This window comes from Macaca mulatta, chromosome 19 (genome assembly GCF_049350105.2).
Source record: "Macaca mulatta isolate MMU2019108-1 chromosome 19, T2T-MMU8v2.0, whole genome shotgun sequence".
NCBI lineage: Eukaryota > Metazoa > Chordata > Mammalia > Primates > Cercopithecidae > Macaca > Macaca mulatta.
Genome location: NC_133424.1, coordinates 55,599,999 through 55,616,027, shown reverse-complemented (window position 1 = coordinate 55,616,027; position 16,029 = coordinate 55,599,999). Strand labels below are relative to the sequence as shown.

General features: G+C 41.5%; 2 long non-coding RNA genes across 2 annotated transcripts in view; one reads left to right on the top strand and one right to left on the bottom strand.

The window, feature by feature from the left end:
* LOC144337573 (uncharacterized) overlaps positions 1–16,029 on the top strand; it is a 48,742-nt gene that overhangs the window by 1,915 nt on the left and 30,798 nt on the right. The window lies entirely within an intron of this gene.
* LOC106994786 (uncharacterized) overlaps positions 1–16,029 on the bottom strand; it is a 188,046-nt gene that overhangs the window by 164,847 nt on the left and 7,170 nt on the right. The window lies entirely within an intron of this gene.

Below are 16,029 nucleotides of genomic sequence, written 5' to 3'. Positions count from 1 at the left end.
CTGTTGTTGCCCAAGCTGGGGTGCCATGGCAAAATCTTGGCTCACCAAAACCTCTGCCTCCTGGGTTCAAGTGAATCTCCTGCTCCAGCCTCCCTAGTAGCTGAGATTATAGGCATGCACCACGACACCAGGCTAATTTTGTATTTTTAGTAGAGACCGGGTTTCTACACACTGGTCAGGCTGGTCTTGAACTCCCGACCTCAGGTGATCCGGAAGCCTTGGATTCCCAAAGTGCTGGGATTACAGGCACGAGCCACTGCACCTGACCCACACATTTTTACATAACAGGAGATCCTTTAGTCCACCCAAAGGCTGCCCTTAGCTGCATCTTTAACACAACTTTTTCCTCAAGTATATGGAGTTTTTTTTAGGCTTCTACTTGTATACTTGCCTATTCTTCTCACTCCCTGTTTTAATTTAACATAGACATGCAATGCTAGAAAATAGAATTGCTCTCTACCAGCTAAGCAGGGGGGAGACTGTGCAGTTTCTAACACTTCTTGTTGCACATGGATAAATACATCGGGTATTATAGAGACTCAGTTGTAAAAATCAACAAATGTGCTGCCTGGTTAAAATGACTAGACTCTTCTGGCTTCTTCTTTGATCTATTCTATTGTAGTTGTTTGCATCTTGCCTAAGGCGCATATTCCAAACTCTTGATATTTTCATCCTGATAGTCATACTGGTAGTCTCCCTCGTGTGGTGCAATCTACAGACATTTTTATTTGTGTGCAAATATTTGTGTGCATCCATTCCTCAAATATCAAATTGTTTCTCTTGGGCTGGAATTCGAAAACTCAAAGAAATGTGTGGTTTATGTGCCGGGTACAGTGGCTCACGTCTGTAATCCCAGTACTTTCAGAGGCCACGGCAGGTGGATCACAAGGTCAAGAATTTGAGGCCAGCCTCGTCAATATGGCAAAACCCTGTCTCTACTAAAAATACAAAAATTATCTGGGTGTAGTGGTGCACACCTGTAGTCCTGTAGGGAGACCCCCCCCGAAACCATTGCTATGGAACAAAAGATGAAACGCTCCAGATTGTTGTAAATTCAAAATTGCATGCAGGATTGTGTAAAGACAATGCCAGGATTGGCTGCCAGAATGAGCCAACAGCACGTGATATACATCCCCCTGCAGAGAGCCTATAAATGGACGTGTAGTCAGGGAGGTTTCACATCACCAAGATTCCTATCTCAGAAAAGTAGATGTTCATAGCTCTGGGAATGGGATGCAACCCTTGTGGAGAGCCTATAAATTGACACATGAGGGGCGTATGTTCATATGGATAAGATAGGGTTATAAATACCCTTATCATGTCACAGCTCTTCTAGGTCTCTTCAGGGTTTAGGCATACTCCATTCAGATAATTTTTTGGTTTAACTGGTTATCTAGCTTCACGTCCTGTTTCTATTGATTGCTTGGAACAGCTTTTTCTGCAACTGTTACTGCTGATTAATATCTTGCTAATCATAGGATATGGATTGACTGTGTTTTAAGACTGTTAGAAATTACTGATGCACACACTATGATGTAAATTCTTATCTCTGTATACTGTACTTCTGCATACCGATGTTATGTTAAATAATTATTTCAACCCCATGTGACCATCTCACCTCATAATCAAACGACCCTAAATCCCTCACTAACCTACCCCCGCCCTCACTAAGCTTAATAATAAATGCTGGTTTATCCAGTGCATTGGTGGCATCACAGGACCAGATGGCAATGCCCCACCTGGACCCACTTTCACAATCATGGGTGTGTCTTTTATTTCTTGACCTGCCAATCCACCTGGGAACAAAGAAAGAGGCCTGTTACACTGTGGGCTGCTGGCCAGATCCCACAATATAATCCCAGCAACTTGGGATGCTGAGGTGGGAGAATCACTTGAATCCAGAAGATGGAGGCTGCAGTGAGCCGAGTTCATGCCACTGCAATCCAGCCTGGGCCACAGAGTGAGACTCCATTTAAAAAAAAGAAAAGGGGAGGTGGCGCCAAGATGGCCGAAAAGAAACAGCACCAGCCTGCGGCTCCCAGCACCAGCAACACAGAAGTCGAGTGATTTCTGCATTTCCAAGAGAGGTACCAGGTTCATCTCACTGGGGCATCTTGGACAGTGGGTGCAGGACAGTGGATGCAGCCCAACGAATGAGAGCAGAAGCAGGGTGAGGCATCACAACGGGGAAGGGAATTCCCTTTCCTAGCCAAGGGAAACTGTGACAAACAACACTTGGAAAATCAGGTCACTCCCACCTTAGTAATGTGCTTTACCAAGGGTCTTAGGAAACGGCACATCAGGAGATCATATCCTGCACCTGGCTTGGAGGGTCCCATGCCCATGGAGGCTCCCTCATTGCTAGCACAGCAGTCTGAGATCTAACTGCAAGGCAGCAGTAAGGCTGGGGGAGGGGCACCTGCCATTGCTGAGGTTTAAGTAGGTAAACAAAGTTGCCAGGAAGCTTAAACTGGGTGGAGCCCACCGGAGCTCAGGGAGGCCTGCATGCCTCTGTAGACTCTACCTCTGAGGTCGGGGCATAGCCAAACAAAAGGCAGCAGAAACCTCTGCCAATGTAAATGTCCCTGTCTGACAGTTTTGAAGAGAGTAGTGGTTCTCCCAGCATGGAGTTTGGGATCTGAGAATGGACAGACTGTCTACTCAAGTGGGTCCCTGACTCCTGAGTAGCCTAACTGGGAGACATCCCCACTAGGGGCAGACTGACACCCCACACCTCACACGGCCAGGTACACCTCTCAGATGAAGCTTCCAGAGGAAGCTTCCAGAAGAATGATCAGACACGCTGTTCAGCAATATTCACTCTTCTGCAGCTTCCGCTGCTGATACCCAGGCAAAAAGGGTCTGGAGTGGACCTCAAAGAAATTCCAACAGACCTGCAGCTGAGGGTCCTCACTGTTAGAAGGAAAACTAACAAAGAGAAAGGACATCCACACCAAAACCCCATCTGTACGTCACCATCATCAAGGACCAAAGGTAGATAAAACAACAAAGATGGCAAAAAAGCAGTGCAGAAAAGCTGAAAATTCTAAAACTCGGAGAGCCTCTCCCCCTCCAAAGGAACACAGCTCCTCGCTAGCAACGGAGTAAAGCTGGACAGAGAATGACTTTGACGAGTTGAGAGAAGAAGACTTCAATCAAACTTCTCCGAGCTAAAGGAGGAAGTACGAACCCAGTGCAAAAAAACTAAAAACCTTGAAAAAAGATTTGACAAACGGCTAACTAGAATAACCAATGTAGAGAAGTCCTTAAACGACCTGATAGAAATGAAAACCATGAAACGAGAACTACGTGACAAATGCACAAGCTTCCGTAACCAACTCGATCAACTGGTAGAAAGGGTATCAGCGATTGAAGATCAAATGAATGAAAATAATCGAGAAGAGAAGTTCAGAGAAAAAGGAGTATAAATAAATGAGCAAAGCCACTGGGAAATTTGGGACTATGTGAAAACCCCAAATCTATATCTGATTGGTGTACCTGAAAGTGACGGGGAGAATGGAACCAAGTTGGAACACACTCTGCAGGATATTATCCAGGAGAACTTCCTCAACCTAGCAAGGCAGGCCAACATTCAAATTCAGGAAATACAGAGAATGCCACAAAGATACTCCTCGAGAAGAGCAACTCCAAGACACATAATTGTCAGATTCTCCAAAGTTGAAATGAAGGAAACAATGTTAAGGGCAGCCAGAGAGAAAGGTCGGGTTTCCAACAAAAGGAAGCCATCAGACTAAGAGCTGATCTCTCAGCAGAAACTCTACAAGCCAGAAGAGAGTGGCGGCCAATAGTCAACATTCTTAAAGAAAAGAATTTTCAACCCAGAATTTCATATTCAGCCAAACTCTGCTTTATAAGTGAAGGATAAATAAAATCCTTTACAGATGAGCAAATGCTGAGAGACTTTTTCACCACCAGGCCTGCCCTAGAAGAGCTCCTAAAGGAAGCGCTAAACATGGAAAGGAACAACCGGTACCAGTCACTGCAAAAACATGCCAAAATGTAAAGGCCGTCGATGCTAGGAAGAAACTGCATCAACTAATAAGCAAAATAACCATACAACATCATAATGACAGGATCAAGTTCACACATAACAATATTAACCTTAAATGTAAATGGGCTAAATGGTCCAATTAAAAGACACAGACTGGCAAATTGGATACAGAGTCAAGAGCCATCAGCCTGCTGTATTGAGGAGACCCATCTCACGTGCAGAGACACACATAGGCTTAAAATAAAGGGATGGAGGAAGATCTACCAAGCAAATGGAAAACAAAAAAAGGCAGAAGTTGCAATCCTAGTCTCTGATAAAATAGACTTTAAACCAACAAAGATCAAAAGAGATAAAGAAGGCCATTACATAATGGTAAAGGGATCAATCCAACAACAAGAGCTAACCATCCTAAATACATATGCACCCAATACAGGAGCACCCAGATGCATACAGCAAGCCCTTAGAGACTTACAAAGAGACTTAGACTCTCACACAATAATAATGGGAGATTTTAAAACCCAACAGTCAACATTAGACATATCAACGAGACAGAAAAATAACAAGGATATTCAGGAATTGAACTCAACTCTCCACCAAGCGGACCTAATAGACATATACAGAACTCTCCACCACAAATCAAAAGAATATACATTCTTCTCAGACCACATCATACTTATTCCAATATTGACCATATAGTTGGAAGTAAAGCACTCCTCAGCAAATGTACAAGAACAGAAGTTATAACAAACTGTCTCTCAGACCACAGTGCAATCAAACTAGAACTCAGGACTAAGAAACTCACTCAAAACCACAAAACTACATGGAAACTGAATAATCTGGTACTGAATGACTACTGGATACATAACGTAATGAAGACAGAAATAAAGATATTGTTTGAAACCGATGAAAACAAAGATACAACATTCCAGAATCTCTGACATATTTAAAGCAGTGTGTAGAGGGAAATTTCTAGCACTAAATGCCAATAAGTAAAGCAGGAAAGATCTAAAATTGACACCCAGAGATAGACCAATGGAGCAGAACAGAGCCCTCAGAAATAATACCACACATCTGCAATCATCTGACCTTTGACAATCCTGACAAAAACAAGACATGGGGAAAGAATTCCCTATTTAATAAATGGTGCTGGGAAAACTGGCTAGCCATAAGTAGAAAGCTGAAACTGAATCCCTTCCTTACAACTTATATAAAAATTAATTGAAGGTGGATTAATGACTTAAATGTCAGACATAAAAAACCAAAAACCCTAGAAGAAAACCTGGGCAATACCATTCAGGACATAGGCATGGGCAAGGACTACATGTCTGAAACACGAAAAGCAATGACAACAAAAGCCAAAATTGACAAATGGGATCTAATTAAACTAAAGAGCTTCTGCATAGCAAAAGAAACTACCATCAGAGTGAACAGGTAACCTACAGAATGGGAGAAAATTTTTGCAATCTACATCTGACAAAGGGCTAATATCCAGAACCTACAAAGAACTCAAACAAATTTACAGGAAAAAGCAAACAACCCCATCAAAAGGGGGCAAAAGATATGAATAGACAGTTCTCAAAAGAAGACATTCGTGCAGCCAACAGACACAGGAAGAAATGCTCATCATCACTGGGCATTAGAGAAATGCAAATCAAAACCACAATGATATACCAACTCACACCAGTAAAAGTGGCGAACATGAAAAAGTCGGGAAACAATAGGTGCTGGAGAGGATGTGGAGAAATAGGAACACTTTTACACTGTTGGTGGGACTGTAAACTAGTTCAACCATTGTGGAAGACAGTGTGGTGATTCCTCAAGGATCTAGAACTAGAAATATCATTTGACCCAGCCATCCCATTACTGGGTATATACCCAAAGTATTATAAGTCATGCTACTATAATGACACATGCACACGTATGTTTATGGTGGCACTATTCACAATAGCAAAGACTTGGAACCAATCCAAATGTCCATTAACGAGAGACTGGATTAAGAAAATGTGGCACATATACACTATGGAATACTATGCAGCCATAAAAAAGGATGAGTTCACGTCCTTTGCAGTGACAAGGATGAAGTTGCAAGCCATCATTTGGAGCAAACTATCAGAAAGACAGAAAACGAAACACCACATGTTCTCACTCATAGGTGAGAATTGAACAATGAGAACACTTGGACACAGGATGGGGAACATCACGCACCAGAGTCTGTTGTGGGGTGGGGGAAGTGGAGAGAAAAGCATAAGGAGATATACCTAATGTAAATGACGACTTAAGGTGTGCAGCACACCAACATGGCACATGTATACATATGCAACAAACCTGCATGTTGTGCACATGTACCCTAGAACATAAAGAATAAAAAATTTTTTTAAAAGACAAAGGAAATTAAAAAAAGAAAAGAGAAATTATGAAAGCCCAAAACTACAGTTACTGAGACTAATGTTAATTCTTTAAGTTTTGATCATATTTTCACCTAAGTGAGAGTACAGACACTACAAAATACAGCCACACGGGCTGGATGTTATATACTCCCACTGAAATTTTAAGGATTCAGATAGCTCTCAAAACAGATCATATTTTCCTGTAAATAGAAGATTCCAGTCTACATGAGTGAGCGTAATAAGGAAGTCCCCTCTGCTTCAACTTTTACCAAAATAAGTGACCTGAAGTACTCTGATGATAACCAATCAATTTATTTCTATGGCTTTGTTTACTGATTCGCATTTGACAAAACCCACTGTTTTGTTATTGTATTGCCCAGGGGGAGTTATCACTGTATCTGTAGAGGGGAGCTGCCCCAAATCATAAATGACAAATTAAACCCAATTCCATGTATAACTAAATTTGTTGAAATTTTGTCTTGTCACACATGTTCACAGCAAGCAATGGCCAGTGGAGTCTCTCAGCCTGCATCCTTCTCACTCTGACTCTCCTACCTTTCTCTTTCACTTACAAGGACCTTTATGATGACACTGGGAAAAACCCAGATAACCCAGAATAAGCTTTCCATCTCAACATACTCAACTGTGTCACCGTTGAACAGTGTTTTTTCCAAGAAAAGTAAATGCATGTGTTCCAAGGGTTAGGATGAGAATTATTTTTTTTTTTTGAGACAGAGTTTCACTCATGTTGCCCCAGCTGGAATGCAGTGGGGTGCTCTCAGCTCACTGCAACCTCCACCTCCCAGGTTCAAATGATTCTCCTGTCTCAGCCTGCCAAGTAGCTGGGATTACAGATGCCCGCCACCATACCCAGCTAATTTTTGCATTTTCAGTAGAAACAGGTTTCACCATGTTGGCAAGGCTGGCCTCGAACTCCTGATCTCATGATTTGCCCATCTCGTCCTCCCAAAGTGCTGGGATTACAGGTGTGAGCCACTGCACCCAGCCCAGATGTGGACATTTTTAAGAGGCCATTGTTCTGTCTCATACAGGTCACTTTCATAAACATTACCCACAACAAATGTACGCTTTGCCTTCCTTCCATGTCTCACTTTTCTATCTGCACAAACCACAGTGAAACATACTCGCTCTGCTATGAAGTGGCTGAATGAACCTAAGTTCCTCATTTGACCTCCCTCAGCCTCTTTCCTCATCTGCGGTGTAAGGTTGACTCTTACTGCATCAGAAAATGACAGTGGAAGAGGAAATTAACATGTGTAAGACATTAGTCACAGAGCCTGGTACCTGATGAGCCCTCAGTAAACATTCCTTTCAGTCCTTTCCTTTCACCATCCCATTTTTCTTGCCCTCACCTATCTTCTCCTTCAACTCCTTTCTCTTCAATAACTTTCTCAGTCTATCCTGCGAATTAAAGATGCCACACTACCCATTCTCTCATGACTCTGATGGTGTGTTCTCGTGACAGACTCTGTTTCCCACTCAAGGCAATGGTATTATGTATATGGAGAAGTCTGTTTGCAACAAGAAATCCTTTTTATGTTCACACAAAATTTATACACGATTTGTCTTAACTTACATATACCAGTCTCAATTCTACCCTGTTATTTCATACATGCACTTCATTATTTTATTCTTCAGTCTTTCTCCTTATGCCCTAAAAATTAGGATAGTATAAAAACAAAAATAATGGCCTGGGCCAGAAGAGGGTATTCCTTTAGCAAGATGAATGCTGTCTGCAACGCAGCCCTGAAGCCCATTTCTGGGTTTGGCTTACATCACAGCCATTCCACTCTAGGACACATCCTTAGATTCCCAGGAGACAATGATTGTCACAGAAGCCACATCCACTCTGAGCATTCCTACTGTTAGGTAAATGAATGTTTACAGAATGTTGTGCATGAGTTACTCCTCCTAAATTCTTCTACTCCTGGAAGTTAAGCTTCCCTACTAACCAGCTTCATCTCCAACTGGCCTGCCTGGACCCTGACTGGAAAGTACCTCCCCACTCTGCATGGCCAGGGTGGCACTTTTGCCTATTCCCATCATTATAATATCTCACACAGTGATACAGCACTCACTATGCACCAGGCACTATCCTAAGGGCTTTTCATGTAGCTACAGTCCTAACAAAAATATCCTAAGTGCCACCACCCCGTTTTTGGAGATTAAAAAAAGAAAAAATAAAACCTGTGGCAGAGAAGTATGTGCCCACTGTCACCTAACTCCATAATTTAACCTCATCCTCCACTTCATCTGCTAAGATGACACTCTAAAATTAACAAGGTCTCCTGAATGACATCCACCTTCAAAAATGATTTCTGTCCCATTTGCTTTCAGGATTTGACAGCCAGCATTTTGTTTTCTGTCTCATCCTTCACTTATGCACCTGTTCCCTAACACTATACTCACAACTGCACAGTCCTGCATAAAAGCTAGCTTTTAGAGACCTCAATCTGTTTTGGAAAAAAGAAAGGCCAGGTTCCAAGTCTCACAAAAAGTCATTTTTTATTCTATTGTCAACTAGTTGCATGGCCATTCTCTGGCCATAAACAAGTGCACTAGAAACAGAAAGTGTAATGAGAAGAAAGTAGGAGGAGGGTGAGTTTCTAGATAGACACACAGGGAAAAGATTCCAAATCCAGAAAAATTCATAAAATGCACCCAGGGTGTGTGGCTTTGAGCAATGACAGCCTCACTTGCCATTTTCCACGGTGTTGGCCTCTTACTTCCTTCTCAACTTACCCTTCCTGGTCTTGCTTTCTTAGACCAATACAAACAACCTGGGAGCTGGGGTCAGATCAGAGCACACAGAACTGAGTGGTAGGGTTGGGAAAGGCAGAAAAGGAAGAAGAGTGTTTGACTCATGAAGACCTCACTCACCTAGGTACATATCACCTAGGCAGGTAATAGATTACTGAAGGGCTTTGCAGGACTCATGGTTGTTATCCGGAATGACTGACTGAGGCAAGGGTCTTGAACAATTGAGTTTTATTGAGCCATAGCTCGAAGGTGCACCCTGGGAAAACATGAATTGCAAAAAACCTCGGTGGCTTGTGTTCTCTCTGAAGAGGTTTCAGGAGGCTTAGTATTTATACATTTGATTAAGGGAGAGAAGGCACATAGGAAGAGATGGAGTGGGCAGAGAAACAATTGATCTAATCTTCTCTTCCTTCTCTGCCTCAGAAAATGATAAAGTTATAATCAGCATGTCTTTCTTTCACAAAGAAATACACATCGTGAAAGGTTTTGAGGTCAAGAAAACACAATTTGTTCAGGCAATCATCCAGAGATGCCTCAGATCTTTGGCTTTCCTGTTTACTCCATTCTTTATCTTTTCTTTCTTTTTTTTTTAAGAGATGCAATCTTGCACTGTCACCTAGACTAGAGTGTACTCACTGCAGCCTTGAACCCCTGTGCTGAAGCGGTCCTCCCACCTTAGACTCCCAAGTATCTGAGACTATAGGCATGCACCACTGAACCTGGGTAACTTGATTTATTTTGTTTAATAAAGATGTGTCTCTCTTTGTTGCTTAGGCTGGTCTTAAACTCCTGGTTTCAAGTGATCCTTCTGCCTTGGACTCTCAAAGTGCTGAGATGACAGGCCAGTGACAGCACACCTGACATTCCAATTCTTCAAAAGCTCTCAGAGAAAGCTTTGTAGAAGACGTTTGTGACTGTATGTTAAATCTGATCCTACATGACTAGGAAAGCTCATTCTTAAGATGTCACGTCCCATGGTAAAGGGGATGAAGTCAAATCAGAAAGGGCAAAGGGAAGCTAAAAGGTGACACTATAATCCTGGAACCTCATTACAGTCACACAACTGTTGCTTCAATTATAGCAATTTGTTTGGGAAACATGGCTCTAACCCTTTCTGTTGTATGTTGGCTCACCTGTAATGTCTGGAGCAGTGTATAGACTAGATTTTCTAGAGTTTCTGAAGCATCTTCCAATTGCAATTACAATCTGACACAATTCTCTGAATTGCCGTCCGAACCCAGTGTTCATGTGTACCTTTTGTGTAGTCTACACATCAGCAGGCTAAAGGCTGTTTATATATAAGTTGCTATGATTTCTCCAGAATTTTATGTAAGTCATCTAGTTTCAACTTGCAAGGTTTAATCTATCCATCTGACAAAAGGCTAATATCCAGAATCTACAAGAAACTTAAACGAATTTACGAGAGAAAAAAATGAACAACCGCATCAAAAAGTGGGTGAAGCATATGAACAGACACTTTTCAAAAAGAGACATTTATGTGACCAACAAATATAATGACAGAAATACAAAGATAATGATAAAAAACTCATTATCACTGGTGATTAGAGACATGCAAATCAAAATCACAAGGAGATACCATCTCATGCCAGTTAGAATGGTGATCATTAAAAGGTCAGGAAACAACAGATGCTGGAGAGAATTGTGGAGAAATATGAATGCTTTTATACTGTGGGTGGGAGTGTAAAAAGACACATGCGCACATATGTTTATTGCGGCACTATTCACAATAGCAAAGACTTGGAACCAATCCAAATGCCTATCAATGAGAGACTGAATAAAGAAAATGTGGTACATGTACACCATGGAATTTGATGCAGCCATAATAAAGGATGAGTTCATGTCCTTTGCAGGGACATGGATGAAGCTGGAAACCATCATTCTCAGGAAACTAACACAGGAACAGAAAACCAAACACCACATTTTCTCACTTATAAGTGGTAGTTGAACAATGAGAACACGTGGACACAGGGAGGGGAACATCATACACTGGGGCCTGTTGAGGGGTGGGAGGCTAAGGGAGGGATAGCATTAGGAAAAATTCCTAATGTAGATGATGGATTAGTGGGTGCAGCAAAACACCATGGCACGTGTATACCTATGTAACAAACCTGCAGGTTCTGCACATGTATCCTAGAACTTAAAAGTGCAATTTTAAAAAATGATACAAATTTTAAAAGCACAGTTTTAAGTTATAATATACCAAAATGGAAGAAGAATGGAAGAAAATTCTGAAACCATTAGTTTTGAAACTTGTAGGAAGGAAAAAATTTAGGATTCAGTTCAAATTGTAGGTAAATAACAAAATTCAAAAAAAAAAAAATGAGCACGTCTAAAATTCAATAACTGTTGCTCTGTTGTTTTCTTCTGAAAAATAATCTTCCCCTCCTGTTTCCCATTTTAATGAAACAGAAATAACATGGGACCAATGTATTTCCAAAATAAGCTTTAGTCTTATACCTGGATTGTTTACATAAAGTGCAGGAAGTATGTAGATTCAAGGCCTGTATTAGTAACTATATGTTATATATATATTTATATATGTATAAATATAAGAATATATATATATTCTATCATGTAGAATGGCACTAATGTATATTAGCAAATCTGTACAGGTTTTCAGCAGCCTCAATTCTTGTTTCTTCAGAAGAAAGGATTCAACTAAGGGTCATAAGGCAGAAGAAGAGAGTGAGGCAAGTTTTACAGCAAGAGTGAAAGTTTATTTAAAAGCTTTAGAGCAGAAATTAAAGAAAGTAAAGTATACTTAAAAGAGGGCCAAACAGGCAATGAGATTTCATGCGTGTGGTTTGACTTTGGACTTAGGCTTTTGTATGTTGGAATAATTCTGAAGTCTGCATTTCTTATTCCCTGATGTTTCCCTTAAAGTGGGCTGTCTGCATGTGCAGTGGCACACCAGCACTTAAGAATGGAGCCTGTGTAGTGTGTTTCCTGGAGTACAGTTGGAAAACAGATATCGAAATAAAAGCTATGTATGTCAACAAAATTGGTCTCCTTATAAAATCCTGTTATAAATTTCTATCATTTTTGTGTTACCTTGGCATCTATTTTTAATCTTCTTTGAACACACCCACATTCCTTCTCTCTCTCTCTCTGCTTTGAGATGTAAATTTATTACCTACTTTCTCTAAAACTCAGCAAGGGCTTCCTCAGATAAATGTTACCTTTTTCTATTTACAAAAGCACAATGTAAATACAACTTTTTTTTAAAATAGTGAGTTTTATGGGTTCCATGCATAAAGTTTTAAAATCAAAAATCTGGAGGGGTGGAGCAAGATCGTCGAATAGGAACAGCTCCAGTCTCCAGCTCCCAGCACCAGTGACACAGAAGACAGGTGATTTCTGCATTTTCAACTGAGGTACTGTGTTCATCTCACTAGGGAGTGCCAGACAATCGGTGCTGGTCAGTTGCTGCAGCACGACCAGTGGGAGCTGAAGCAGGGTGAGGCATCGCCTCACCTGGGAAGTGCAAGGGGGAAGGAAATCCCTTTTTCCTAGCGAGGGGAACTGAGATATACAACACCTGGAAAATTGGGTAACTCCCACCCCAATGCTGCGCTTTACAAAGGGTCTTAGCAAAGGGGCACACCAGGAGATTATATCCCACACCTGGCCGGGAGGGTCCCATGCCCACGGAGCCTCCTTCATTACTAGCACAACAGTCTGTGATCTAACGGCAAGGCAGCAGCCAGGCTGGGGGAGGGGTGTCCACCATTGCTGAGGCTCAAGTAGGTAAACAAAGCCACTGGGAAGCTCAAACTGGGTGGAGCTCACAGCAGCTCAAGTAGGCCTACCTGTCTCTGTAAACTCCACCTCTGGGGACAGGGCACAGCTAAACAACAACAATCACCACAACAAAAAAGGCAGCTGAAACCTCTGCAGATGCAAACGACTCTGTCTGACAGTTTTGAAGAGAGCAGTGGATCTCCCAACATGGAGGTTGAGATCTGAGAATGGACAGACTGCCTGCTCAAGTGGGTCTCTGACCCCTGAGTAGCCTAACTGGGAGACATCCCCCACTAAGGGCAGAGCGACACCCCACACCTCACACGGTGGGGTACACCCCTGAGAGGAAGCTTCCAAAGCAAGAATCAGACAGGTACACTTGCTGTTCAGCAATATTCTATCCTCTGCAGCCTCTGCTGCTGATACCCAGGCAAACAGAGTCTGGAGTGGACCTCAAGCAATCTTTAACAGACCTACAGCTGAGGGTCCTGACTGTTAGAAGGAAAACTAACAAACAGGAAGGACACCCATACAAAAACCCCATCAGTACATCACCATCATCAAAGACCAGAGGCAGATAAAACCACAAAGATGGGGAAAAAGCAACAGAAAAGCTGGAAATTCAAAAAATAAGAGCACATCTCCCCCTGCAAAGGAACGCAGCTCATTGCCAGCAACGGATCAAACCTGGACGGAGAATGACTTTGATGAGATGAGAGAAGGTTTTAGTCCACCAAACTACTCAGAGCTAAAGGAGGAATTACGTACCCAGTGCAAAGAAACTAAAAATCTTGAAAAAAGAGTGGAAGAATTGATAACTAGAATAATTAGTGCAGAGAAGACCATAAACAAACTGACAGAGATGAAAACCATGACACGAGAAATACGTGACAAATGCACAAGCTTCTGCAACCGACTTGATCAACTGGAAGAAAGAGTATCAGTGATTGAAGATCCAAGGAACGAAATGAAGTGGGAACAGAAATCTAAAGAAAAAAGAAGAAAAAGAAATGAACAAAGCCTGCAAGAAGTATGGGATTATGTGAAAAGACCAAATCTACGTCTGATAGGGGTGCCAGAAAGTGAGGGGGAAAATGGAACCAAGTTGGAAAACACTCTTCAGGATATCATCCAGGAGAACTTCCCCAACCTAGTAGGGCAGGCCAACATTCAAATTCAGGAAATACAGAGAACGCCACAGAGATACTCCTCGAGAAGAGCAACTCCAAGACACATAATTGCCAGATTCACCAAAGTTGAAATGAAGGAAAAAATCTTAAGGGCAGCCAGAGAGAAAGGTCGGGTTACCCACAAAGGGAAGCCCATCAGACTAACAGCAGATCTCTCGGCAGAAACTCTCCAAGCCAGAAGAGAGTGGGGGCCAATATTCAACATTCTTAAAGAAAAGAATTTTCAACCCAGAATTTCATATCCAGCCAAATTAAGTTTCATAAGTGAAGGAGAAATAAAATTCTTTACAGATAAGCAAATGCTTAGAGATTTTGTCACCACTAGGCCTGCCTTACAAGAGACCCTGAAGGAAGCACTAAACATGGAAAGGAACAACCGGTACCAGCCATTGCAAAAACATGCCAAAATGTAAGGACCATCGAGGCTAGGAAGAAACTGCATCAACTAATGAGCATAATAACCAGTTAATATCATAATGGCAGGATCAAGTTCACACATAACAATATTAACCTTAAATGTAAAGGGACTAAATACTCCAATTAAAAGACACAGACTGGCAAACTGGATAAAGAGTCAAGACCCATCAGTTTGCTGTATTCAGGAGACCCATCTCACATGCAGAGACATACATAGGCTCAAAATAAAGGGATGGAGGAAGATCTACCAAGCAAATAGAGAACAAAAAAAGGCAGGGGTTGCAATACTAGTCTCTGATAAAACAGACTTTCAACCATCAAAGATCAAAAGAGACAAAGAAGGCCATTACATAATGGTAAAGGGATCAATTCAACAGGAAGAGCTAACTATCCTAAATACATATGCACCCAATACAGGAGCACCCAGATTCATAAAGCAAGTCCTTAGAGACTTACAAAGAGACTTTGACTCCCTCACAATAATAATGGGAGACTTCAACACCCCACTGTCAACATTAGACAGATCAATGAGACAGAAAGTTAACAAGGATATCCAGGAATTGAACTCATCTCTGCAGCAAGCAGACCTAACAGACATCTGCAGAACTCTCCACCCGAAATCAACAGAATATACATTCTTCTCAGCACCACATCACACTTATGCCAAAATTGACCATATAGTTGGAAGTAAAGCACTCCTCAGCAAATGTACAAGAACAGAAATTATAACAAACTGTCTCTCAGACCACAGTGCGATCAAACTAGAACTCAGGACTAAGAAACTCAATCAAAACCTCTCAACTATATGGAAACCGAATAACCTGCTCCCGAATGACTACTGCGTTCATAAGGAAATGAAGGCAGAAATAAAGATGTTCTTTGAAACCAATGAGAACAAAGAGACAACATACCAGAATCTCTGGGACACATTTAAAGCAGTGTGTAGAGGGAAATTTATAGCACTAAATGCCCACAAGAGAAAGCAGGAAAAATCTAAAATTGACACTCTAACATCACAATTAAAAGAACTAGAGAAGCAAGAGCAAATACATTCAAAAGCTAGCAGAAGGCAAGAAATAACTAAGATCAGAGCAGAACTGAAGGAGATAGAGACACAAAAAACCCTCCAAAAAATCAATGAATCCAGGAGTTGGTTTTTTGAAAAGATCAACAGAATTGACAGACCACTAGCAAGACTAATAAAGAAGAAAAGAGAGAAGAATCAAATTGACGCAATAAGAAATGATAAAGGGGATATCACCACCGATCCCAAGAAATACAAACTACCATCAGAGAATACTATAAACACCTCTACGCAAATAAACTAGAAAATCTAGAAGAAATGGATAATTTCCTGGACACTTACACTCTTCCAAGTCTAAACCAGGAAGAAGTTGAATCCCTGAATAGACCAATAGCAGGCTCTGAAATTGAGGCAATAATTAAGAGCCTACCAACGAAAAAAAGTCCAGGACGAGAT